General features: G+C 47.5%; 1 protein-coding gene across 5 annotated transcripts in view; it reads left to right on the top strand.

Moving 5' to 3' along the window:
- PKNOX2 (PBX/knotted 1 homeobox 2) overlaps window positions 1–24,462 on the top strand; it is a 263,949-nt gene that overhangs the window by 152,383 nt on the left and 87,104 nt on the right. For 3 of the 5 annotated variants that reach the window (XM_084782951.1, XM_084782952.1, XM_084782947.1), the window contains exon 3: window positions 14,649–14,755. The exons of 1 other annotated variant lie outside the window; for it this stretch is intronic. The gene's annotated coding sequence lies outside the window, so the exon portion shown is untranslated. Of the gene's footprint in view, window positions 1–14,648; window positions 14,761–24,462 lie in introns of all 5 variants that reach the window. One more of the 5 variants, XM_084782948.1, reaches the window with a different exon arrangement.

Here is a 24,462-nt window from a genome sequence, read left to right as displayed (position 1 = left end):
GAGCAGCCAGTCAAGCTCTTGTGACTGCTTTGCCCATTGTTAGCCCAATACTTTGATGCCTATGGGGACCCTGTAGAGCAGATGTACCCCAGCCTCCTGAAGTGCAGATGTCAGGAGGGCGAACTGCTGAGAGGATTAGCAGGGCTGACAGGAAGCCTATCAGCTTCAAGAGAGCTAGGCGTTATCCAGGGGTGGTCTGTGGTTCTGGGCAAGTGGGTACATCAACATAAATGGCAGCACTGGATGGCCACTGGCTGTATACTCCTCTCCATGAAGTCAGTGGCTCCTCCACCTTGTTTTACTCCAGCATGTCCTTGTCCAAGAAAGTGTCATGTCTAGCCTTGGGTCAGCACCCTTCTTTCTTTTATTTCAACAAAAATTCATTGATTATATTCTCAAACAAGGATACCCTAAGGGTCAAAATTTTCCCTATAAAATGCCAGTTGGGTGGCACATATCTGTAATCTCAGTACATGGGAGGCTAGGTCAAGAAATTACAGGTCTGGGACCAGATGAGGCTCCAGAGAAAGACCCTTTCTCAAAAGCAAAAAGGGAAAGCAAAGAAAAACCAAAACCAAACTCCACCATGGCCCTTACCCTTAAACATGCTGCCCCTTGCAGGAAGCCAGCTAGGTGAGCAGTTGTCCCCTTGGAGGCAGAAGGAAACAGACACTAAGAGATGGGCTTTCCCTGGAATGTTCTCAGTGGAAACCTGTGTAATTATAATCATGATTGCTTTCACTCTGAAAATTGACAGGTGAATTATGTGGTCACTCTAATAATGCGCATGGCTTTAAAGACGTGCAAGAGATTTTTTTTTTCAGGAATTCAGGAGGCATCACAGAATAAGTAACATTTGAACTGAGTCCTTAGACATTGGGCAGCTATGAGAGTGTGGGCGGGCCCAGCCTGGGAACACAGGAAACAGAGGCTATATAAGAGGGAGAGAATGCATTTGAACCATAACCTAGACCAAGGTTAAGTTAACCTTTCCTGCAAAGGCTCAGACATAATTTTCCAGGGCTTTTTTTTTTCTTGCAATTATCCGGCTCTCTCTTTGTACAGCTATGCCATACAGTGGGAAGCAGCCATTGACAACAGTCAACAAGTGGCTATGGCCAGATTCAAATAAAACTATATCTGCAAAAAAAAAAACAAAAACAAAAAACAAAAACAAGCAGTCTCTGGCTTGGCCTGTGAGTGTGTGCCTTGGTCTATTCAGCCACTAGTCATGGTGACTATTAACATGAATATACATTTCCCAGATCTAGAGGCTGGAAGTCCAAGATCAGAGTGTCAGCGGCTTCAGTGAGGGTTCACTCTTGTAGATGGAGGAAGAGCTAGAGAGCGCCTGTTAACCTCGCATATGGGCATGATCCCATCTATGAGGGATGGGCCCTTGTAACTCCCTACAAGTCCCTCCCTGTTCATGTCACCACAATGGGATGAGGTTTCAGCGTGAGTTGTGCAGGGCGCATTGAGAACACAGCAGCGTAACTTGCCAGCTCCACCCTCTGGGTACCTGAAGGAGCGTCATACAAGATAATGAGCTTGCGAAGATAGGCAGGAGCCTGTTACAAACGGTTTCCAACACTTGTGTGCTCAAGATGTATCTTGTTTTTAATAAATGCACGGGAATGGATCATCACTGGAGGCCCTAGGATTTGATACTGGTGTTCAGAGGACACTGGAGGGAGGCAGTGAGGAAAAAGGGCTGGCTTGGGGCCTGAGCCCTCCCTTGGTGACAATGGGGGGTTGCTGGTATTCATTCCTTGGCAATGTTCCTTTCATCCCAAATTTCCCTCCTGTTCCCTAACCTCTGAAGGTGCAGAAAGCCTTCTCTGCTTGGCCTTCATGGTGCACGCTGCCTGGCAGGGTTTTAAGTAGCAGTGGCTGTCTCATCTCTTCCTTATATTCCCTAAGCCCTCCAGAGTGAGTCTTTCTACTGGACAATCCTGTAGATCAACACAAGACTTCCTCCACACTGTAGGAAGCTCAGCTTCCCAAGAGTCTCAGAGAGGATAGACTGTCTAGACCCTCCCTGCTCTGCCTTGAGGTCCTGTCCTGGGAATGTATCCTGGCCTCCTTTCTCTGTCTTGAGATCAGGACTTCACTCTCCCCGAGTTGGCCTCCCCATTGTGGCCGTGGTCCCTCTTCTTCCACCCAGCACAAAGCTGTGCCATACGTTCATGCCTAGACTCAGACAAGACTTAAGGAGACAGCCAGATGCAATAATCAAGTGAGATGATATTTTAACGCAATTGGTTTTTTTTAAATGAAAAATAAAAATGAACGACACAAATGCGTGGTGAGCATGCTATCAAAAATTAAAATAGATGGACATGTAAGTGTACATGTTTATAGGGCACGATGTGATATTTGGATACATGTATACATGAAGTAGGAACAGTGCTACAGATTTTCCTTAGGCTTCCGTGAGAGCAGATAAGGTGAGGTCACTGTGGCTGGCCTTGCTTCACTGCTCCAGCTTTGATGCCTCTTGAACTTTGTGCCTGAGGCAAGCACTTCACCCACCTGCTCTTACTCCAAGGCCTGAGGAGATGCCAGAGGGACACCTGAGATGGAGAAGCAGCATGTTGAACTCAGCACAGAGAGTAGAACCTTCCCCTCCTTATCCTGCAGACCACGGCTGACCTTGAACTCACAGAGACCCGCCTGCCTCTGCCTCCCAAGCACTGAAATTAAAGGTGTGCACCACCACTCCAGGCTACATCTCAACATCTAAAATAAGCAAAAAGAGTGCTGGGACTATAGCTCAGCGGCCAGTGGTTTGCCTTAGCATGTCTTCAAGTGGCTCTGGGTTCCGTCTTAGTACTGAGAACAGCAAACAGGGCTTCATCATGATGTTTTCATGTGCGCATATGATGAACTTTAGTTGGCACTTTTCGGCTGCTGTGATAAAACACTATGACCACCAAGGCCCAAGGCGATTTGTAGACGACTTTATTCATCCTTATAGTTCAGAGTCCTTCACAAATGCTAAGGCACGGTGGCAGGATCGGGAAGCTGAGAGCCTATGCCTTTAACTACAAGGACGCAAGCTGGCCTCCAGGGATGCACTTCTTCCAGCAATCCTGCAGCACCTAACTCTGCCCCCCCCCCCCGCCACCCACCCAAGCATTATCAACTGAAGACTAAGAGTCCAAATGCCTGAGACTATGAGGGACATCTCTCTTTGAAACCACCACACCCGCCATTCCCTCGCTTGTCTGCCCTCCCTCTCCTGCAGTCGCAATGAGGAGCTGTTGTGCCCAATACTCTCCTCTCCTTCCTTTACCTTTTGCCTTTGTTGTCATCTGACTTGGTATTTTCTTTATAAACTTCATTTGTGAATTGTCGTCTTCACTGCTCCTACCTCTCTCCCAACCAAGTACAAGCCTCATAAATGCTGGGCCTCCTGTCACTTCTGGCCACAATCCTGAACAGTTCCTCACACAAAGCAGGCACCCCCAAAAACATCTGTTGAGTGAGGGAATGTCACCTTAGTTCCTTTCTCTTTCATCTTGTCCCTCTAATGGCCAAAAAGGGTATGATCTTTTCCCTAAAGGAAGGGCCAACTTTCCTGGACCTCTGTCCTAAGCCACACATAATTCAATTATTATTCAACCTACATGACAGAGACAAGAAGAAAAACATATTGTTAGTGCAAACTCTTGGGCTTTCACAGCGTTGTGTTGTTACTGTTTTAAATAGGGAAGCTGAATCAATCCTGATTCTTTTTGTGAACTTAACCAAGACACTCAGACACTGGAAGTCTTGATTGTAGCATTGCCACCCTTACAGCTTTTGTGCAACATACACAAAAAAGCCAAAGGACGTGACTGCATGTGCTTCTGAATGCATAGATGGTCTAGTGATTCAGAGGTATGAAGAGTCTTACTAACGCGGCATCCAGGCAGAGCAAGGCAGCTCCTGATACAGACCGTGCTGGAAGTGACCACCCACTTCTAACCTTCTTATTGACTTAAGGAGAAACCGAGGCCCAGAGCAGTGTAGAGCCGATTCATTCTAATCGCGGTGCAGTTTCTGGCTTCTGAGTTTTCATGTGTTCATCCTACAGGAACAGGTATCCCGGGCTGTACTTGAGCCCAAGTCAAAATTCTTTATGGTGGAAAGAAAACTCTGGTGTTGGGTCCTTGAAAATCCAGCTTGGAGAGGACAGTGTTTTACTTAATTGTATCCCTTCTGCTGCTGAGTGGCATCTGAGTGGGAGTTTTATAGACATTTCAATTCCTTCTCTTTTTTCCCTTCCTCTGCTCTCTTCAGAGACGGTTACAGTGGAGGCCTGAGTGAGGCGCAGGGTATAAATCTTCCTGAGTGGATCTGTGCGTTGGGCAGCAGGTCATCTGCTTGGCACCATCTCCCGTAAAGTGTGATCACACAGGAAGGAGCAGGGCCCTGAGTCGGGCAGGGCCAGGAGGCACAGAGAGATTAATCTCTCCAATGACATGATTCTTGTGCATTCTTTAATGACTGAAGTTTTCATGTCGAGAAAAGTTGCAGGTTTTCCCAGAGGTCATAGAAGGGAAAGTCAGGACCACTGTACTGGTTATCAAGTGGGCATGGGTGGGGCAGGTACAGGCCCTGACGAGGAGTCCTTTGACTTTTTATTGTGTGTGGCCATCACCATGAGCATGAACCAGAATCTGTGCACTTGTGTGTTTGTGGGGGGATAGAGAAAGAAGGAGAGAGGAGAGAGAAACTCACACACACACACACACACACACACACACACACACACACACGTGTGCATGCTGTCCTTACCATTGTCATTGTGACTATGTGTAGATCAATGTGCATTTCTTTAAAAATATACATTTCTTTTTTCTGCATAAATTACTTCATGTAAAGGCCATCCAGAGATCAGTTCCTGGCATCCCTTTTCAATAAAGCAATATTATCAGAGCTTGGTCCCAAAACTAGTCCCAGGAGAGGCTTTTCCTACATCCTTTGTCAAACGAAATGTCACTGAATCACCAAATGATGAGAAGAAAAATTCTTGTTTATTTCCCAAGTGAGATAGAAAGGCAGCTCTGCTTCTTGACATCTTTCCTCTGGCCAGGTAGGCAGGTGAACAGAGGGGCAGGTGGGAAAGGGGGTCATGTGTGCAGGTGGACAGAGAAACAGAGGGGCAGGTGGGCAAGTGGACAGAGGAGCAGGTGGGCAGGTGAACAGATAGACAGAGGAGCAGGTGAGCAAGTGGGCAGGTGGGCAGGTGGACAGAGGGGCAGGTGAACATGTGGGCAGGTGAAAAGAGGAACAAAGGAGCAGAGGGGCAAGTGGGCAGGTAGACAGAGGGGCAGGTGAGCAGGTGGGCAGAGGGTCATGTGTGCAGGTAGGCAGGTTGACAGGTGAGCAAAAAGTCAGGTGGACAGAGGGACAGGTAGGCAGATGAACAGGTGCACAGAGGGGCAGGTGGGTAGATGAACAGAGGGGCGTGTGTGCAGGTGTGCACATGGGCAGGTGAGCAGAGGGGCAGGTGGGCAGGTGGGCAGGTAGGTAGGTAGGCAGAGGGGCAGGTGGGCAGAAGGCCAGATGGACAGGCTGGCAGAAGGGCAGATACTGAGGAGCTGTGCCAATGAGGCTGTAACATAACCTTTGGGCCCGGAACTTTCATGTTTCCCCCTTACCTAGCTTTGTGACTTCAAGAAAGTCATTTAATTTTCCTAACCTCAGTTTCCCTTTTAACATGGGGCTATTATTATCTATTAACAAGGGTTAACTACTAAATTGGATAATATACCTCCTTGTAAAGGAGATCAGGATGTAGTGTGTTAATATGGCACGTCCTCTGCTCAATATATGCATTTATTTATGCCTTCATCAACAGATATTTGTTAAACACCTGATATACACAAAATACCTATTGGGGTCTGGGGAGATGTGTGAGTTTAAGACTCTGCTGAGGATTACATAGCCTAGTGGGTGCTATGGATACAGACATCTTGTACTCAGACCATCACAAGCTGTTCATAGGAGATGCTAGTGCTAGACCCAGAGCAGGAGGCTCCTGGTAGGTAAAGCATGGCAGTGGAGGGGGAGGGGAAAGGCACAGCTGGCTCCAGTAGGGTCAGAACAAGAACAGTGAGATGGTGTGAAGATGTGCTTGCTTTCCCCTGCTTCTGAAGAAAACTGCTTCAGCACATAGAGTCAACCCTCAGAGGGTGAGGGAGCAGGCTAAGGCTCAAGGCTGAAGGTCTGACCACTGGGGAAAGACTTCAGTGAGGAGGCTGGGGTGAAGGGATCTAGACTCAGGCACGATTTTGTAGGTTTTTAGTGTTGAAGTCTTCTCATAAGGGTCCAAGTTTTCCACCCGAAAATAAAACCTTATTGGGCTAATATAAGGGCGTCTTTAAAGCGGGGTGGCCTTATTCTACTGAAAAGGATCATTTTCTTTCCAGGGCAGGTTCCCAGTCAGCTGTCCCTCCCCCCCCCCCCGCACCCCCCCCTACATAGCTCATTTCCAGATCCCTTGACTGCTCTTGGCGTTCCTGCTTATCCATTTCCTAATTTAATAAACACATTCTGAGCGGGATGTAAGGCTAGAGATGCAAGGTGGGAAATGCCAAGTCCTTGTTGTCTGGAAGCCTAGGGCTTCTCAGAACGTATGATGATAATTCAGTGGGACAGCCTGTCATTCATAGCCAAGAACTTCCGGGCTTTTATCCTAGAGGTTTGACCCCAATTATTGGGAGAGCAAAAAAAGAGGGGAATGGTTCACCCTAGATGGGGCCCTGAATGGTTGGTTTTGGGGAGGTGTGTGTGTGTGTGTGTGTGTGTGTGTGTGTGTGTGTGTGTGTGTGTGTTTGTGTGTGTGTGTGTTGTTAGGGATCCAGTCCAGAGCCTTGTATATGCACTCTTAGCACTGAGCTATATAGCCCTCTGTTTTCACACATCTGTATGCGTAAGCATTGTTACTGATCTCTCAGAAGCAAACAAACAAAACCTCTAGCCTATCCTGTATTGTCTTCTTGTACATATACTGAAGGCAGAAGTCCAAGCCTCAAGATTAAGTGTGAGAAGCACTGGGGAGCTGGTTTAGTGGATGAAGGTGCCTGCTGCCAAGCCAGAGGATCTGAGTTCAATCCCCAGTACTTACATGATAGGCAAAAACTGACACAAAACGTCTGACCCCCACAGCATGGTGCCTGTACACTCAAACGTACTGAGGATTAATAGAATGTAGTATAAAACATCTTTTCTTTTCTTTTTGTATAAAAATTCTTACATCTTACAAGTTTGAGAGTTTTGAAATTAAAATGAAGGGTGAATAACAATGACAGAAAAAAAGCAATATTATGGCCATAGTACTAGATAGCTAAGCAAGAGCTTTTTTTTTGTTTGTGCCTCTTTTGTATTTTTAAGGCAATTTTGGCTTTTGAAAGACAGTGTGACAGAATTCAAAAGGAACTTGCCTGAGGTAAACGGACATGGTGAAAGCCTGTCTTTACCAACTGCATATGACCTAACTCCACAGACAACTTCAGGGGTTTTCAAGCCATCAAATAAAACACCACAAGAGTATGATTTTAGGGTGGAGAGATGGCTCAGCGGTTAAGAGCACCATCTGCTCTTCCAGAGGTCATGAGTTCAATTCCCAGCAACCGCATGGTGGCTCACAACCACCTATAATGTGATCTGGTGCCCTCTTCTGGTATCCAGGCATACATACAGGTAGAGCATTGTATATATAATTTTAAAAAAATAAATAAATCTTTTTTTTAAGTACATTTTTATCTCAGAGAGCCTTTTCAATACATTCCTGTTATTATTTCAATCTCATTTATAACATGAACAGTTGTGGCATTAAAGTAGCAACTGAGTATAAAATCACACATATTAAGTGACTTATAGGGATGAGTTGAGAGACTGACTAAGTCAGGTGCAGGGAGTTAGGATTTACACAAATTCAGACTATTTTGTGAGCAATGCATCTCTGCAGTCTAATACTCACTTTCCTACTTCATTAAATATGTTGACTCTGAAATGCATAATTAGTACAGGAAAACCATTTCAAGGATTGAGATTCCAAACCCTAAATCAAAGAACAGCAGCAGTAGCAGCAAAACCAAGCAGTACATACCCAGTAATTTTAGGTCTTGTCGTATCTATCACAAAAAGTCATCTGTGTGGTCAATGTAACTCTAATACAGGGAAAACAGCGACAGATTACAAACACGAAGAGCTGACTCTTGAAGTTTTTCTTTTTAAACTAACATTGCTTTTACTAAATGATATCTAAGCATACCATTATTATCACTGCTGTGAATGACAGGTCACTACTTAGTTAAGACCTACTCTATGTCACTGTAGGGCCCCTTATTCTTCACTAAACACACTGTGTGTGTGTGAGAGAGAGAGAGAGAGAGAGAGAGAGAGAGAGAGAGAGAGAGAGAGAGAGAGAGAGAGAGAGAGAATACCATAATGTCCTCAGAGACACTCCGCGAGCTGGGCACTGCTGTTTTTGTTTTGTGGGAGTAGGCAAGCTATTACGGTGAGGTCTGTTTGGGTTACTTGAGAAGGAGACGTTGAATTCCTGTTTGACTGGCGTCACTTCTCTGTGCTTGTTTTCTCACATTCAGGGAGTGCAGGAAGCATGTGAGCGCATCTTCGGTCAAAAGCACTCAATTCGGGGACATGGTGTGACATACAGAGAATTGCAATGTCTCTGGCAATGAATGCTAAAGTCCGTACTGGACTGACTCAGCACCGCTCTGAGTTAATATTCTCTGGGAACACCTCTTCTCCGTGTGGCAAGAATGATAGTTTGCGCGACCTACCCAGGTTCACCTAGGCACGCATAGCGGGAGTACAAGAAGCAAAGACACAGGTTGAGGATGCCGTCAAGGAGGTTTTGTTTAACTTAAAGACCTGAAGCTCAGAAAAAACAGTAAGGTTAAGGGGCAGCCGATCTTCAGCTGCAGAAGGGTTAGCCTTAGGGATTGGTAGGAGCAGGAGGCAGGAAAACAGGAAGAACGAGGCTCCCCAGCAGGAGGCAGGTGCTCAAGCCAGTGTGTGTTAGATATTGGGTACTGGATAGTGGCAGCCTCTCTCACCTGGGGGAAAGGTTCAAGTTCAGAAGTACTGGGCGCTGGGCTCAGAGGATACGGTCCAAGCTGATAACGAAGGGCAAGAGTGAAAGCTTAAGTCTCGCATTTCATCTTCTTAGCCTTGGAAAGCTGCTGGGTTCTGCACAGCAGAGACACAGTGAAACAAGGCTGAATATGGCACCAACTCCCAAGGAGCATCTCTGCTTCCCAGATTATAATCCGGCCTCTTGGAGGTCAGCCTCCCTGCTTTTATTGTATTCTAGGCTTTCCTTAGGGTGACAGTTCAATTCAACTGATGATCAAGAATCCTCAGAGAATGAGTGAGAAATGTCACATTTTTCAAGCCCAGCTTCTTGTCTGTAGAAGGCAATGGGGCCAATGATAAGGATGGTGATACGCCTCATTTCAGATGGGCTGGGGGGAAGACTTTGACATCACAGGGCACACCTGTGCCCAACCTAGAGCTAGCCGCTGTACCTCCTTAGCTTGCACACCCCAACACAGGGAAGGAAGAAAGCCAGAGATTATTACAGATGCCCACTGGGTAATTGAGGGACAGACACTGTCTAACTACACTGTCACAGCTGAGCTTACTGGACCGTCGAATAGACTCCAGATAAAATGCAGACTCTTTCAAGGTGTTTGGTCCACTTAGCAAAGAACTCAGCACCTTTTAGTACTAGGGTAGTCACCAGGGTGGAGGAACTTCCCCAAGTAGAGGGAACTAGGCCTTCACTTTGGGGCTCTGACCAGAGATTTCCAGAGGCTGTCTTTATTACTGTCTCGCTCATCTGCAAAGCACCCAAGTGCAAGTTGGCAAAATTGGTAAAGACGTTCCCTGGGGAAGCTGACCTCCTTGTCAGAGGAAGCCCAGTTAAGATGAACTTGGGCAGCAAGGAGGGTGCCTGCTGCCACTACGGAGCTGCAAGCTTCCACTCCATTGTTCAGTGAGGCAGGAGGGATGAAAGCAGCTCTATTTTCCAACTGAAACTGATTCCTTCCTTGTCTCCTAAGACACCTGGATGTTCGTGTCAGGTCACACGGGGCTCAGTTCTGTAGGTGTCCGTCAGTCTGACTCCCTAACTCATCCCCGGCTATCCGGCTGTTTGTCTAGCTCCAACCCCAAATCGGGCAGTATTGTCCCAGGCACCCCGTTAAAGGCGGAGGACTTTGAATAGGGAAAAGTAGTACATGGGGGAGTCTTTACCACGGCGAGAAAGGAACATGCTGGTAGTTGAGGTGGCTGAGTTAGGAAGGATGGCAAACACACATCTGCCACCTTCTCTCTCCCTTCTGCCCTGTTCCTGTCTTTCATCTTCCTCGGAGCTTTCTGACATGTGCGCTGCCCTTCTTATGCTCAGTGGAATCACTGCCAGTGACAGAAAGGAGATTACAGGCTATATTTCTGCCTCCGAGCTTTCTGCGGGCGGCAGGGAAACAAGCGGAGAAAGCTTCTTGTCAGTTCTGGGAAAGGAGAAATCTATGGATATTGTAACCCCGAAGCAGTGTCCCCCCCCCCCCGGAGGGGCGTGCTGGTGTCACCTCTGATCATCCTTCCCCTCACTAATGTGCATTTTATTAATCCCCGAGTGGAGCGGGAGGCCGGTGGGCTTCTCTTGACTAACGCTGGCCTGAATCCCACTCAAGGAATCCCAGCATCACCCCGAGATGGGTTGGGGTACAGCTAGAACAGAGGACAGATGCCTGGGGTTGCAGCAGGACCTCAGAAGGGACCTCTTTTCTGCTCACAAACACACACACTCTCTCTCCCTCTCTCCGGGGCTACAAAGAGCATAGTGAGAGACAGAGACTTAAGGACATGGGAGACAGGCTGGGGTTTCTTGCCTAGCTCTGAGCCTAGTCCTGACCCTGATGTCATCTCTGTGTGCTTGACGGAGGAAGGGATGGGGATGCAGCAACCAGCAGTATCAAACACACACGGTGCTTCCTATCTATCAGTCTTTCCCACTGGAGTATGAAATCTTCAGGACAGAAAGAGAAAAAGGAAGGTGGTACAGGGCGAGGGGGAGGAATACGAGGGTTGGAGAGGAAAGAGGAAAAAAGAGGTTGGAGATTGGTTGACTCATCTTTGGGCCCAGGCCCATGGTAGATTCTTAATGCACAGGCTAAATTGAAGCAATCCGCACCTTCACGGAAGAAGGGAGCGGGTATCCCAAACAGTACCTCACAACAGCTCTCCCATCTCCTGTATAGGCCTCAGAGACATGGAAAAGTAGACAAGGAGGAAGACTTTGGCGAGGCTGTAGAAATGGCCCTCTAGGCCTGTCTACCCCTGTTTTCCCCTCTGAGGAAATGCTGAGTTAGCACTGCCAACCGCAAGGGTTCTCCATGCGTTGGTGAGACACACAAGAGCAAAGAGGGCAAGATAGGGAAACGAGGTTTATGAAACCTCTCATGCCAGCAGATGCGGCACAGACACGCCTGTGCTTGACTTGCCTAAAGCCTCATTCACCACATTTGTAAAATGCGGACAACTGATTGCCAAGGAAAAAGACATTTCTCATGTGCTGCTAGTGGGACAGGAATAGGTACGACCCTCCTGTGGGGAGTCTGTGGGAGTTCTTTAGAATGAATGCATCTTCGGGCGTTTTTTCAGGAAAAAGATCAGGTCTGGAGGAGAAGTCAGCTAGCGAGAGTGATCAGTATTTGTTGGAGATCGCAAAACTGGAAATAGTCTAAACAACATAAAGTAAAAATTTAGCTGAATAATTATGGTACACTCATAAAATGTAATGTCATCTAGCTATTAAAATAACAAATTCCATCCGGTAGTGGTGCATGCCTTTAATCCCAGCACCCGGGGCCCAGAGGCAGGTAGACCTCTGAGGTCAAGGACAGCCTGGGTCTAACACAGTGAGTTCCAGGATAGTTAGGGCTACACAGAGAAACCCTGTCTTGAAAAACATCAACAGTAACAACAAAATGTAGTAGTAGTAGTAGTAGTAGTAGTAATAATAATAATAATAATAATAATAATAATAATAATAAAAATAATAATAAAAACATGTCCCCATACATGAAAGTATTGACAACATATGTCAAAAACTAACTTGTATGCATAATATGGTATTATTTAAAGAAACAACCATTTTATTTCAAATATAAATGTGGCCATCATATTATAGCATTACAACTAATGACTTTCCTCCTCTTATTTACATATTTCCTACGTAAGTATATGTGTTTCATTAAAGGTAATAAAATATTATTTCTAGGATTAGGTTTAAGACTTAAATAAGGTATTTTCTATGAAGGCACTTTGGAGGCTGAAAACTTACAAGCCATGGTTCCTGGCTATGAGAGGTTCACAGTTTGGAAAGAGACGATAGCATATAAGATTACCACAGCATTAGACAGAGTATGGCAAGAGCTTCCAGAAAACGACAAGTCCCGCGTCACTTAGAAACACAGAGGAAGAAAAATTACTTCTGGCTGCTTAGGCAGCCACCCGATTATTTGAGATGAACACTGAAGAATGGCTCCTGTCAGGCAGAAATACAGAATGGGAGTATTGAGAGAACTGGGAAACCGTGGGCCAGGAGTGGCACAGGAGAGTGGTGATGATTGAGTGGAGAGTTGTGGACCCTGGGTATAGATAGAGAGGAGGATGAATCTAGAAAGACAGGGTCCCATGTAGTCTCTAGACCTCTTCTGACTGTCTCCCATGGGTGTCCTGGTGGTGACCCAGCTGTAAGCCCATGAAAAGTCATGGACACTCACTGCTTATAGATAAGTCATGGCTATCGATGCACTGAGGGCTGATGGCCGTCTGTACCAGGAGGGACTATGACAAGAGTGGCCCGGGAGGATGGCCCTGTCTAGGTTGTGCCACTGGGAATGCAAGGGAGGAAAGAGGATCTTTACCTCTCATTAGGAAGAGATGAGAAGGAATAATGACAGGGAGTGAAAACTGCATGGATCTTGGAGGAGAGGAATCAGATGTGCCTCCCAGGTTTGCAGCCTGTGTCCAGAGCCCTGGGACTCATTACAGAGTTCGTGGACACGGTTACATGGAGGAGGAGCAGGGTGAAGGGAATAAGACAGGAGTAATTTGGTACCAACAGTAGTACCCCCATTCTCTGTTGGTGCTGATTTCTCTGGCCAGTCTGAGTGGCTCTTCCCGTGGCCAGAGAGATCTGCAAATGTGTCTCAGTATTCATCAGTTCTTGGGAGGAGTGTGGGGTATGAAGAAGGCAGGGGGGCGTTGCTTTAACTCGGAGGGCACTTGTTCATGGAAACGCACAGGCTACCTGTTTACCCTTGGAGCATCTCTTAAGCTCAGCCTATCCTAGCACACCATGCCTCATTCTCTTTGCAACCGGGAATTCGGACCTCCCTTAGGATCCTGGATGCTGTCTGTCTGCACCTTTACCTCCCCAGCAATGTGTTCCACGTGTGTACGTACACACACACACACACACACACACGCACACGCACACGCACATGCACGCGCGCACGCACACACACACACACACACACACACACACACACACAGGAAAGCCTTGTTGCTCAGCAATGTGTTCCACATGTGTACGTACACACACAAACACACACACACACACACACACACACACACACACACAGGAAAGCCTTGTTGCTCAGGCAGATGTCTAGTTTGTTTCCCTGCTGTCACACTACTAGTTAATAACATTCTTTGCTGAGGTGCAAGTGGGTTTTTACTAAGTTGGTGTTAACTAGGATGGGGCTGCTGATGTTATAGACATATGTGCCTCAAGGAGAGGGCTAGGGCTCTTGCCTGGAGGAGCCGCCCACTGCTGCCCTGGAAGTGAAGCTGAGAGTAGCCCCTGCTCCTTCCTGGCTCCTAGCAGAGCCTCCTTGGAGTCAAATTAGCAACTCCTCCACAGGAGAAGGTGATGGGATGGTTGGGAGATAGCTATCGAGACATAGTGGCAAAGCTGACCACCCAGCCTCTGCCTCAGATGTGGTTCGTTTCAAATATTGTGAAAATTAATTTACAGAATTAATTCACTTGAACCTAAAAATAACTAATAAAGGCAGGCAGCCAAGGCTCCTTTTAAGCCTCAGGTTGTCTTTCTCTGGCTCTAGCTCTGTTCTCCTACTGACTTCTCCTTCCCTTTCCCTGTTTCCCTTCACCCAACCATTGTCCCTTCATACTCCTAAGCTGAAGCCTGCCAGTCACCACCTGGACCCCGCTCCCTCTCCCTCTGAGTCCCCACCTTACAAGGTGTCAGCTGACCCTCCCAGTGTCCAAATTCATCCCTAGAGACCTTTCCACTGCTGGACAGGAGGTCAGGAATCCAGTCCACCCGAAGTCAGGAAGCCAGACAGGCAACAACAGGGCAAGTCCAACTGTGACAAAGTTTGGGGGGTCTACAAAGATTTGGGCAGGACTCAGCAGCCATTCTAAGGAGAGAGAGTCGAACAGCACTTAGAGAGAGAGGGATCGTGTGCAGAGATAGAATCCACTGTTTCTATAATAGGGCATGTCCTGGGGAGGAGGAACTGGGGTGAGAGAGCCCAGCCCTCTGTGAACTGAGGCCCCTCCTGAGACCTGCTGTGCCCTTCCTTCTGCAGGTACTCTCTCTCTGTAGCTGACTAGAAGCGTTTCTGGCCCGGCTGGAATTGAGAAGAGGGGGTGAGCCTCCGGAAGACCATCCCAGAGGCAGTGGGGTCACCCAACAGTAAGGCATGCTTTTCTGTCCTTTGACACATGCTGAACCCCAACCCCCTCTGACACACCCATTTTCCTTCCCTCAGAACCCCTCTAGCACCAGCTGGCTACCTGAGCAGACACTCAGCAAAGACAGCCTTAGACAGCAGCATTGTTTGCATTTCCTTGTCCTTCTGCCAGGACTGTTGTGTGCTCTCTGTGCTACCTGTCTCCCATGAGGCACAGCTGGATGGGCATTGCATACAACCGTGGTGATGATCACATTTGCACAATGCTGGAGCAAGTGGTACCTGCGAATCACCCAGGGATGTTGGTGGAAAATGCCAGTCCAATAGCCAGAGACTGATATTGTGAAGCAGGTGAAGACCCACACAGATGCACCCCAAAGGAGGGGGGAAACTGTACCCCAGGTGTTTCTGATGTTCTTTGAGAAATAGTTCCTTAGACTTTATTAAGTACTTTGAATTTTAAAAACTCCCATTCTCTGGGCATGTGGCACATACCTGTAATCTCAGCACTCTGGAAGGCAAAAGCAAGTAGATTTCTGTGAGTTCAAGTCCAGCCTTGTCTACAAAGCAAGTCCAGGACAGCCAAGGCTACACAGAGAAACCCTGTCTCAAAAAAAAAGGGGCAGGGGGAGGAAAGAAAGATAGAAACACAGACAGAAAGGAAGGAAGCAGCAAGCAAGTAAACAAGCAATCTCTCTCTCTCTCTCTCTCTCTCTCTCTCTCTCTCTCTCTCTCTCTCTCTCTCTCTCTCTCTCTCCCTCAAGCTTCCTAGTAGGTTGGGTGTGGATTTTGTGGCGGTTTCAGTTTTTTGTGTTTTAACTCTCCTCAGACCCCACAAACTTCCATGACAGTGTAATTAGTGATTTAGAAGCCCACTTATCCAAAGCAATCCCTTTTCTCTTTCCTGTATGCCACTGTTGGGGCTGAATTTGTTATGGTGAGATCCCGCTACAATTGTCAAGGAGTTGTCTGGGATTTGTGTGTTTTCATGATGTCTTAGGCCACTGTGGAACATCATTGTCCATCAGCCTTCCTTCTGGGCCTACTAATCATTGCCACATTGCTCAGAAAGGCCTGTTCCCTTGTAAAGAAGGAGGAAGTTGGCGACACGGGCAGTGAATGTGGCTGTCCTAGTTTCCCAAGCAGGCAGTTAGTAGACACAGGCACCCGTAGAAGAGTGTGTTTGAACTGGGAAGAGCAGGCAGCCCTGCCTGTCCCACTTCCTGTCCGGAGGCACTGTGGTGTAGCGATGGGGGTCAGCATGCTCTACCATGAGCAGACATCCACATGGGTCAAGAAAGAACTACATTTTGGGGTGCAGTTCCCCTGAAGTCATGGTTAACAACCCTTTTGGCATTAGGACCCTGAGCACACAGTCATGGCACATGTAGTGCACTGTACATAGAGGCTAGGAGAAGGCCTCAAGACCTGGCTTGCAGATGTGGTGAGCTAATGCAAGTGTGCTGCCTCCTGAGCCAAGTCCAGGGACTTTCTCTGGAACTGAGGTGATCGATCCTGAGGCTCACCCCCATAGACTACCTGGTATAGCTCTCCTCTGTTTTGGCTAAGGTTGTTCCAAGGCTCATAAAGGCCAGCCTGTGCCTTGTGCCATCTTATAGATGCTAGTAGTATATGGGGAGACTATTGCCTGACTAAGAGTTCCTGTGTGGCTGTGTCTTTCTGGAGAATGGAGGTGGGGGGGGGGGCTTCCACCAAGAAGATGGAAGCCAATTCAAATACGAACCCGACCTCTAACCCTGGATTCCTGGACACACCGACTCACCACTGAATTGTCTTTCCGAGGGAGTGCCAGTATGGTGTGTCCTGGAGACTAAGCACACAGTTGACACTATTGCTTGCATGGGTGCGATTGGCAAGGACAATTTTTGTAGCTAATGCTGGAAGTGTGGCAATCAGAGAAGCTGCCAGCTGTCTCACTTAAATTCTTAGCTCTCGCTCTCTTTTTTTAAAATCGTTTTGCTTACATAATCCACCCCCTTTTTATTTTCTAATTCTCTCCTTGCAAAGCTGGCAGCAGAGGGGAAGGGCTGGGGTGGAGGGGTAGCAATTACACATCAGTTTGGGAAGCATTTACATTTTGCAATTACAATTTAAAAATAAGTCCCGTTAATGATCTCCACGTGTAAACGACAAACCTTAACTGACATACATATTCTCCTGGGCCCTCCCGCCTGCCAGCCTCCCTGGCCCCTAAGCTCGATACAGGCAGTTCCCAGGGAGACACAGAGGAGGCTGTGTAGGCTAGCTCAGGTCTAATGGACAGGACAGGTACAGCCATTTGTGTGTGTCTGAGGTTGGTTAAAGGACAAAGGTGGGCCTGAGGATGTGCAAACCAAGGGCTGCAGTGCCTCTCTTCCTAGTACTCCTGGTGGCTCGTCTCTCTGAGATGCAGACTTTCAGCCAGTCTCTATGGCCTTAGGAGGCATCATTGATGCTCTGAGCTGGGGAAAAGGAGACCCCAAACTCCAGGTGCCTTTCCAGGTGGGAATTTCCTGAGTCCTGGTGGGTAAAGCTCACTCCTGTGGGCCAGCCATAGCATCCGGATGGTGTCGCACTGTGCAGAGGAGCTGACTTCCTCCTCAGGCTCAAGAACAGAACAGCAGGCAGTGTTTCCGCAATGAGGAAAGACATACCGGCAAGTGTTGACTGTAGTCCTTTGATTCTGCATAAACTCACATTTCAAACTGACCCAACAAAGGCTCAGTTTCTAGCTGGGCTATCTGTTGGCTACTGGGCTTGAGAACGCTCTAGAACTTGGGCCTTTTGTTGTCATTGCTCTTTGTTCCCCTCTCCCTTTCTTCCCCAATCTCCCATTTCCTCCCTCCCTTCCTCTTTTTCTTTCTTTCTTTCTTTTTTCTTTTTAAGAGCAGGTTTTAGTTACGTAGCCCAGGCTAGCCTCCAACTCACCATCTCCTTCCCTGACCTCTCGAATGCTAACATTACAGACACAGACCCAACCCCTCATTGTCTATGCAACCGGAACAGACAGCCTTCATAAGGGCTCTCATAGCAGGGACTGACCTCACAGCGTTCTGGTGCATGGGAAATGCTCAGGAAAGGTCATCTCTTGTCCAGTGTCCTCTCTAGCAGCTCCAGGGTAACTTCTGTCTACACTGGATCTGCTTCTCTCAAGCTATCATGGATACTAAGCAAGGGGGGGGAGGGGTGGGTCTGGTCTCATCTCTTCAGACTTCAAAGCCCAGCTACCTGCCCACTGGGCTGTCCCAATCCTTTCTCCTCCCCTGAAAGTTCTCTAAAGAGCTCAGCATCAAGCTTCTGGTGTAGGCGTCTGCTTTTTGCTAGGCGTTCTGCCTCCTAATGGGCAGTTCTCTTTCTGGGACACTTCTTTAACTGGTAGCCCTTCCTTAGCATCACCCCCCTCTGGGCCCCGTGTAAGTCTGTTATCTATGAAAGAAGGCAACGAGCCAGATATCCTCTAGGGAGCCTCTCCTCAGATCTCCTCCACCAAAGCTCTGTATAGACACTGTTCACCCCTTAACAGCTTCACGTAAACCAATTGGAACTAGCATGTGCAGTCTAGAGCTCACGTCACAGGTAGCATACACCTGCAATCTCAGAACTGGGGAGACCAAGGCAGGGGGATTGCCAGCTTGAAGACAGCCAGGACTACGTAGTGAAACTGAGTCTTAAAACAATAACAACAATAGTGACCACCCTATATTTGATAGTACTTATTTTTAGTATACAGTGTCATATAATATATAATACATACGATGTATGCATACAAACTTAAATTTTAACAGTATAAAATATAAAATAACATATATAGTATTATATAATGCAATTATACATAATCCCATAAGACACTATTTACTATATAGTATATATACTATATTCTATGTATTATACCTATAGCATATAGTTTTAGCCATCATATATGCTATTGTAGATTAGTAAATATATTAAAATTATAAGTTCAAACCTCTTTTCTCTTTAATCTATTTTTCTTTTCACTTTTGGAGTTTTGAGACAGCTTTTTACTGTGTCCCTTTCTGGCTTGGAACTCACTGTTGGGGACTGGTTTGAACTCACAGCAATTCTCCTGCCTCTGTCTCCTGAGTGTTAGGATTCCAGGCTGGCATACTCCACAGTGCTTGGTCTTTCTCTTCCAACTTAATGTCATTCTTCACCACATTCTTATTTCTAGTTTCACAATAAATGGCCATGGAAGCTTCTATATTTTATATGTATGGCTGTTTGGTTTGCATGTATGTATGTGTACCACATGCATATCTGGTACCTTCAGAACATCGGATCCCGTGGAAATGGAGTTACAGATGGTTGTGAGCTGGTTGTGAGCTGTTGCGTGTATGCTGGGAACTAAATCCAAGTCCTCTGCAAGAGCAACAAACGCTCTTAACCATTGACCAAGTGATCTTTCCAGCATCAAGATATAATGCTTTAAATACTACATATAATAATTTTATTATAGAATATATACATAATATACAGAGTTATAAATAAAATGTGCCCAAGCATGATAGCACATGCTTATAATCCCAGCTCTTACGAGGCTGATAAAAAGAGTTCAAGGCCACCCTGGGGCTACATAATGAGACCCTGCTTCAAAACTGAAAATGTAAATACTGTATTTAACAGTATAATATATAGCACCATGTATAACATGTTATGTACTATTTCATACAGCGTGTGTGTGTGTGTGTGTGTGTGTGTGTGTAGCCTGTCACCCACTTCCTTTACCTGGAGACTGAGAAGATCTGCCTTCTGTTGCTTAAGTGTAGTTTCCTCTAGCTTCTGACTGGAGGTCAGTTAAAAGACTGAGCTATATCAGAAGGCATGAGCCCCGTGTGGACATGGAAATGTCACTCGGCCGCATGATCTGGTTGTGTTTTGGCTGCAGGAAGAAGCCGGATCCCCAGGGTCGGGAGCACAGTGGTGTAGTGACCTCCTTCCCGTCCCTCTGGACTCCCCCCTCAGCAGTCATGCTGAGTTGCCGCCCTTTTGTGTAAACCCCGTCCTTTCCCCTGAGTTTCCTCATATGTGAACCACAGTCACAACTGTTGGCTTTGCTGGAATATCACCTTTAGGTGTGTTTTTTATATTGCTGAATGAGAAATGAGGTGCGTTCTCTCATAGCCAGCACTGAGTTCATCACACCCTTGGTTGACAGGCTGACTGAGCTCAGGATCTTCCTCTTGTAGGCCTTTTTGTCTTGCCGCACTGAGAACCAAGCACAGGGCCTTTCCCACTGTGCAGATGCTCTGCCTCTGGGGAGCACCCTCCTCTCTGCCTTTGGCCTTGATGCCGTTGCTCAGTCACCTTATTTCCTGCATTGTGGATATCTTTGGGAACGTTAGGTTCCTTTCGTGTCCTCTTCTGGATTCAGAGCTGCTATAGCTCAGTCCCTGGAACTTGCTTTGCTTCCTTCTTTCTTTTCTCCCAGACCTTGGGATTCTCTTGACTCTGAAGTCACCTTCTTGGCTTCAGTTCAGAATTTTTTTTTTCATTTTATTCTTTCTTTCGTCACTCCCCTTGGTAGTCTCCGTCTTCTCCATGTGTCCTGTCCATTGCTCACACTGTGCCTGGCACATAGTGGTTGGTTACTAAGTCTGCTATTTGGCACTTGAGTTCTAGTGAGGACCCTATAGCCAACTTGCTTGTTCAGAGGGTTCAGAGCTCCTGCCTAGACATGACCTAGCTCTCTTGGTCCTCTGATAAGTAGCCCTACAACCTTGGATCCACAATGCTTCTGATCTGAGGAAGAAGCAGTAAGTGTTGGGTCTGTGAAGGGAAAGTCGGGGTACAAGCCAGGCCAACTATGACAGCCATCCCCCTGCTGTGGCACATTGTAACCAGCCCTCCCACTGTCCTTGACTGTCCCAGTCTCTCTGAAATGGGCTTTCTTACCTCTTCATCTCTCTCTGTCAATTCTACCTACCCTACATACTTTTAGCCTATGCACGTCTACACATCTCCTGTTGGAGAAATAATGCTGGTGGTTCAAGTCTCCACTGGGATCATTTTCTCCCTTGTGCAAATCCTAGGACAAGTCCTTAGCAGGTTGGTCCTCTGAGTGGCCCCAGAGCAGAGACTCTGATCTCACATCCAGCCAGGCCACACAGAAAGAAGGAAGCACAGAGAGGCCTGCAGAGAGCCAGGATCCATCCCCCGAGAGCCAGGATCCATCCCGGCTTTGGCAAGTTGGTGCCCTTGACGTGTGTCATCTTGGATGAGAATCCCACTTTCCACCCAGATGACCTCCTTCAGACAGCTCAGTTCTCCTGCCTGCCTGGGTCACCCTGCTCTGGACAAAGTGACTCAAGATGCTCGCTTCCCTTACTTTTGGCAGCCTGATCCTGGGAGATGCTCAGATTCCCACGAGATTGCTGTCTGTTGTAAGTCGGGAGAGTCCTAATTGGTCCTCGAGGACCAGTGGGCAATATTTATCTTCTCCACTCTTTCTTCCACCTGCTGGTCCTTGCCCTGGCACGACAAGGGAGCCTTATCTTCTAGGAGAGAGAAGGGGAAGCAGGGACCCAGTTTTTAACTTGCTGAAGGCAGGGCTCATTCTTTCCCATCAACGTCGTAATGACAGGAAATTAGTCGTCGTCACTGCAAAGGTTCCATGTGGGTTCTCCTCCTCAGACAGGTTGCTAGTGTTCAAGGAGGCTGCTGCCAGTATGAAACATGTCTGCGGGTCTGAACGCAGCTTGAAGGGCTGAACCACGACTAACGGTTTCCGTGGGAGAAGCCAAAGGACGACAGACCCCTTCCTAAGGCTGGGGTAAAGGGGAAGGGGGCTGGCAGGAGGCAGCCAGGAGCCAGTGGGAGGCGAAACATGGCCCTGGTGCTCTGTCCTCCAGTCTGACGGCTGCCTGCTTTGGAGGCTATGAGTAATTACCCTATGGCTGACCTGGGACAATGTCTCTATCGACTGCCCCTGCAGCTTCCTGCCTGGAGTCTCTCTGGGCTCAGAAGGAGAAGGCTCAGAAGGAAGGCACACCAGAAGGGACTTCTGCTGGAAAATAAATAAATAAATAAAAAGACAGCTAGAACTTAGATATGGCCAAAAAGGGTCACATCCTACCATGAGGTACCCTGGCTTAAAACACATAATGTTTCTAAACGTTGGAAAGAAAGACATGAGTTTCTTTGCCTTTGGATCAGTTTAGAATAATCTTGTTAGTAACTGTGGGTGGTCCTGGAAAGCCATGCTTTGGATGGCCAAGAAGGCCATGCAGAGACAGAAAACAAGCTAAGAGCAGGACTCCTCTTTTCCTACTCTACCAAAGCCCTAACAGGGCACCTGGGTCCAGATAGGAGGCCCTGGCTGACCCTGAGCCCTGGCCTCCCATGGTGGCATGCATGGCCAGGATCAGGCAGCCTGGGGTGCATGCCTGCAGTGTGTGCTTTCAGAGCCCCTCCCAGACAGGGAAACACAGCATCGGTCCCTGACTGTGCATCGCCTCTGACATGCAGTCCTCCACCAGACCCGCACCATCCCACGTTCATCCTTTGATTTTGCTCTTTCCCTTCCTAATCAAGCACACAGTCCAGGGAATCTGTGAAGGAGAGACTCCCGATCTGCTGTTTTCAGCACGCTAAATGTCTACCATCTTTGTCTCCGTTTTACCATGGTACAAGACAACACCCTCCCCACCCCTGCCCCACCCCCTTTCTTATCTCTGGTATCAGCACTTTCTTTTTCCATCTCCCACTCATTCATTTTTCTATAAAATAACAAGAGCAGAATGCAATCAAATATTTGCATACATTTGGACCCGCACTGCTTGCTGCCAGGATAACAGCACCAGTAGGAAGGAGCGGCAGGAAAGAAGTAGCCCCATAGTGGGAGATGGGGCACCCCACTGTGGGAAGGTGTGGGAAGCACATGCGCTGGCTGTCACTAAGGCCCACCTGTTACACACAGCATTCTCCACAGGATGTGATTTCTAGAAGTCTGGACCACATGAAAATCAAAGGACAGTCTCTGTAGAGGGCCAAATCCAAGATGGCATGTCATAACCGCCTTGCCCGCCCTATGCTGGGCTCCTTACTGGTTCTGGGGTCTCTTTCCTCCCCCTGCTGTTTCCTGTTTTTACCCTGAAGCATTCATACTCCTCAATCAGATTATGTAAAATATGGAAAAAAAGGCTTCCAGCGTGTCTAAGCCTCAGTTTTCTCATCCACAAATTGGAACAACATTAATCTACATGGTTGAGGAAAAAAAACAAACAAACAAGGTTATCATATGTACTTAGCGATGCATTCAGTGTGAGGAAAGGGCACAATAAATGGCAGTCTTTATTTGTTCCACATTACTGTCTCACTGTCATCAAAATTAATGATGAGGGAAGGGACTAGCAAACTCTTTCTCACTGAGGTCTAAATGGCAGCTGGATGTAAAGGGTCCCAGATGTGCTTGTTTTACACTTCTAAAGTAAGCCAAAGAAATGAATCTGTGGCCATGTAAAGTATGTTCATCGGGGAAAAAGAGATCTGTGAACTTTTATTGCACACACTTTTACCCCACCCAAAAAAAAAAACCTAGAAAATGGCAGCCATAGCTATGATCTTATTCTGAGGAGCAATGGGGTCACTGGACAAGAAAGGACATGTGGCAGAGAAAGGAATTTTCCATGACTTAGAAATGTATGAAGCATCTTGACTGCCATGGCGCCCCATGCTCGCCTGTTCCAAGGCTCTGAATGAGGCTGGTCTGGGCTGGGACGTAAAGCAAGGCTTTATGGTCAGCCAAATATGGTTTGGAGCAAAATTTTGACGAAGGAAATGACGTGGTTGTGAAATACAGAATCCTGTTCTATCCCGACTGACACAAAACATGGCAAAAGATGCAGAGCGTACATCTTAGGTCGGGGACAGCCGACATGCTTGCCAGCAGAGGTGTGAGTCTGGGCTTACCTCTCCTCACATGAGAGCTGTCACCCTCTCCCCTTTGTGGCCTGTTTCTTGGGATATTTGGAATGCAGAGTCAAGGCACACGCAGCAGTAAGGACCAAGGTGGGCTCCAGGTGAACCAGAGAAGGCGCCCACTGCTAAGAACAGGAAAATTGATGATGATAATCAGAGCCCAGCCCAGGTCAGTTAGTTGTTCCCAAAAAGCTGCTTCTTGATCATTCTATTTTGTTTTTCCTGGAGGCGAATTTAAAACCTTGGAAGCAGGCAGCACCCAGCCAGAGAGCATAGATTGCTGCTTCTCGGAGAGGAAAAAGCCTGGCAGGCCCTCTGTAGATTCCCTGGCTCAGTGGGAATCTGAGACTGCCCCAGCTAATAGGCTGAAGAGACTTCAGAAGGCGCCTGCTCTGTGTTCCAAGGCCTTCCCTGTTTGCCCTCTTCCTCAAGCTCATGGACTTCCCTCAGCCCTCAGACTAGTCAGGGGAGGAGGCAGACAGGGCATCAGGGAGGTAGCCGCCTGGCTTCTATCATCCTGGATTCCCCAGTGTCTGCGTTGTTTGTCTCTGTTGAGTTGTGAGCCTCCGGGGCCAGGCCTGTGTTGTTTTCTCAGCTCTGTTCCCGAGGCTGCTGTCAGCTCACCACAAATAATAATAAACCTGGGAATCGAGTTTGTCAAGGGGGACGGTTCGTCCCTGGGTTCATCTTTAGGCCTGTTTCTCTCCGTGTGTGCAGACAAGAGAGAACACGTGGTGGTATCTCAGGGGGCCAGGCTGGAGCTCCCCGGTGCCCT

The sequence above is a fragment of the Acomys minous genome (genome assembly GCF_964271855.1).
Source record: "Acomys minous genome assembly, chromosome: 5".
In the NCBI taxonomy this organism is placed as follows: Eukaryota; Metazoa; Chordata; class Mammalia; order Rodentia; family Muridae; genus Acomys; species Acomys minous.
This window is presented reverse-complemented; position numbering and strand designations above follow the sequence as displayed.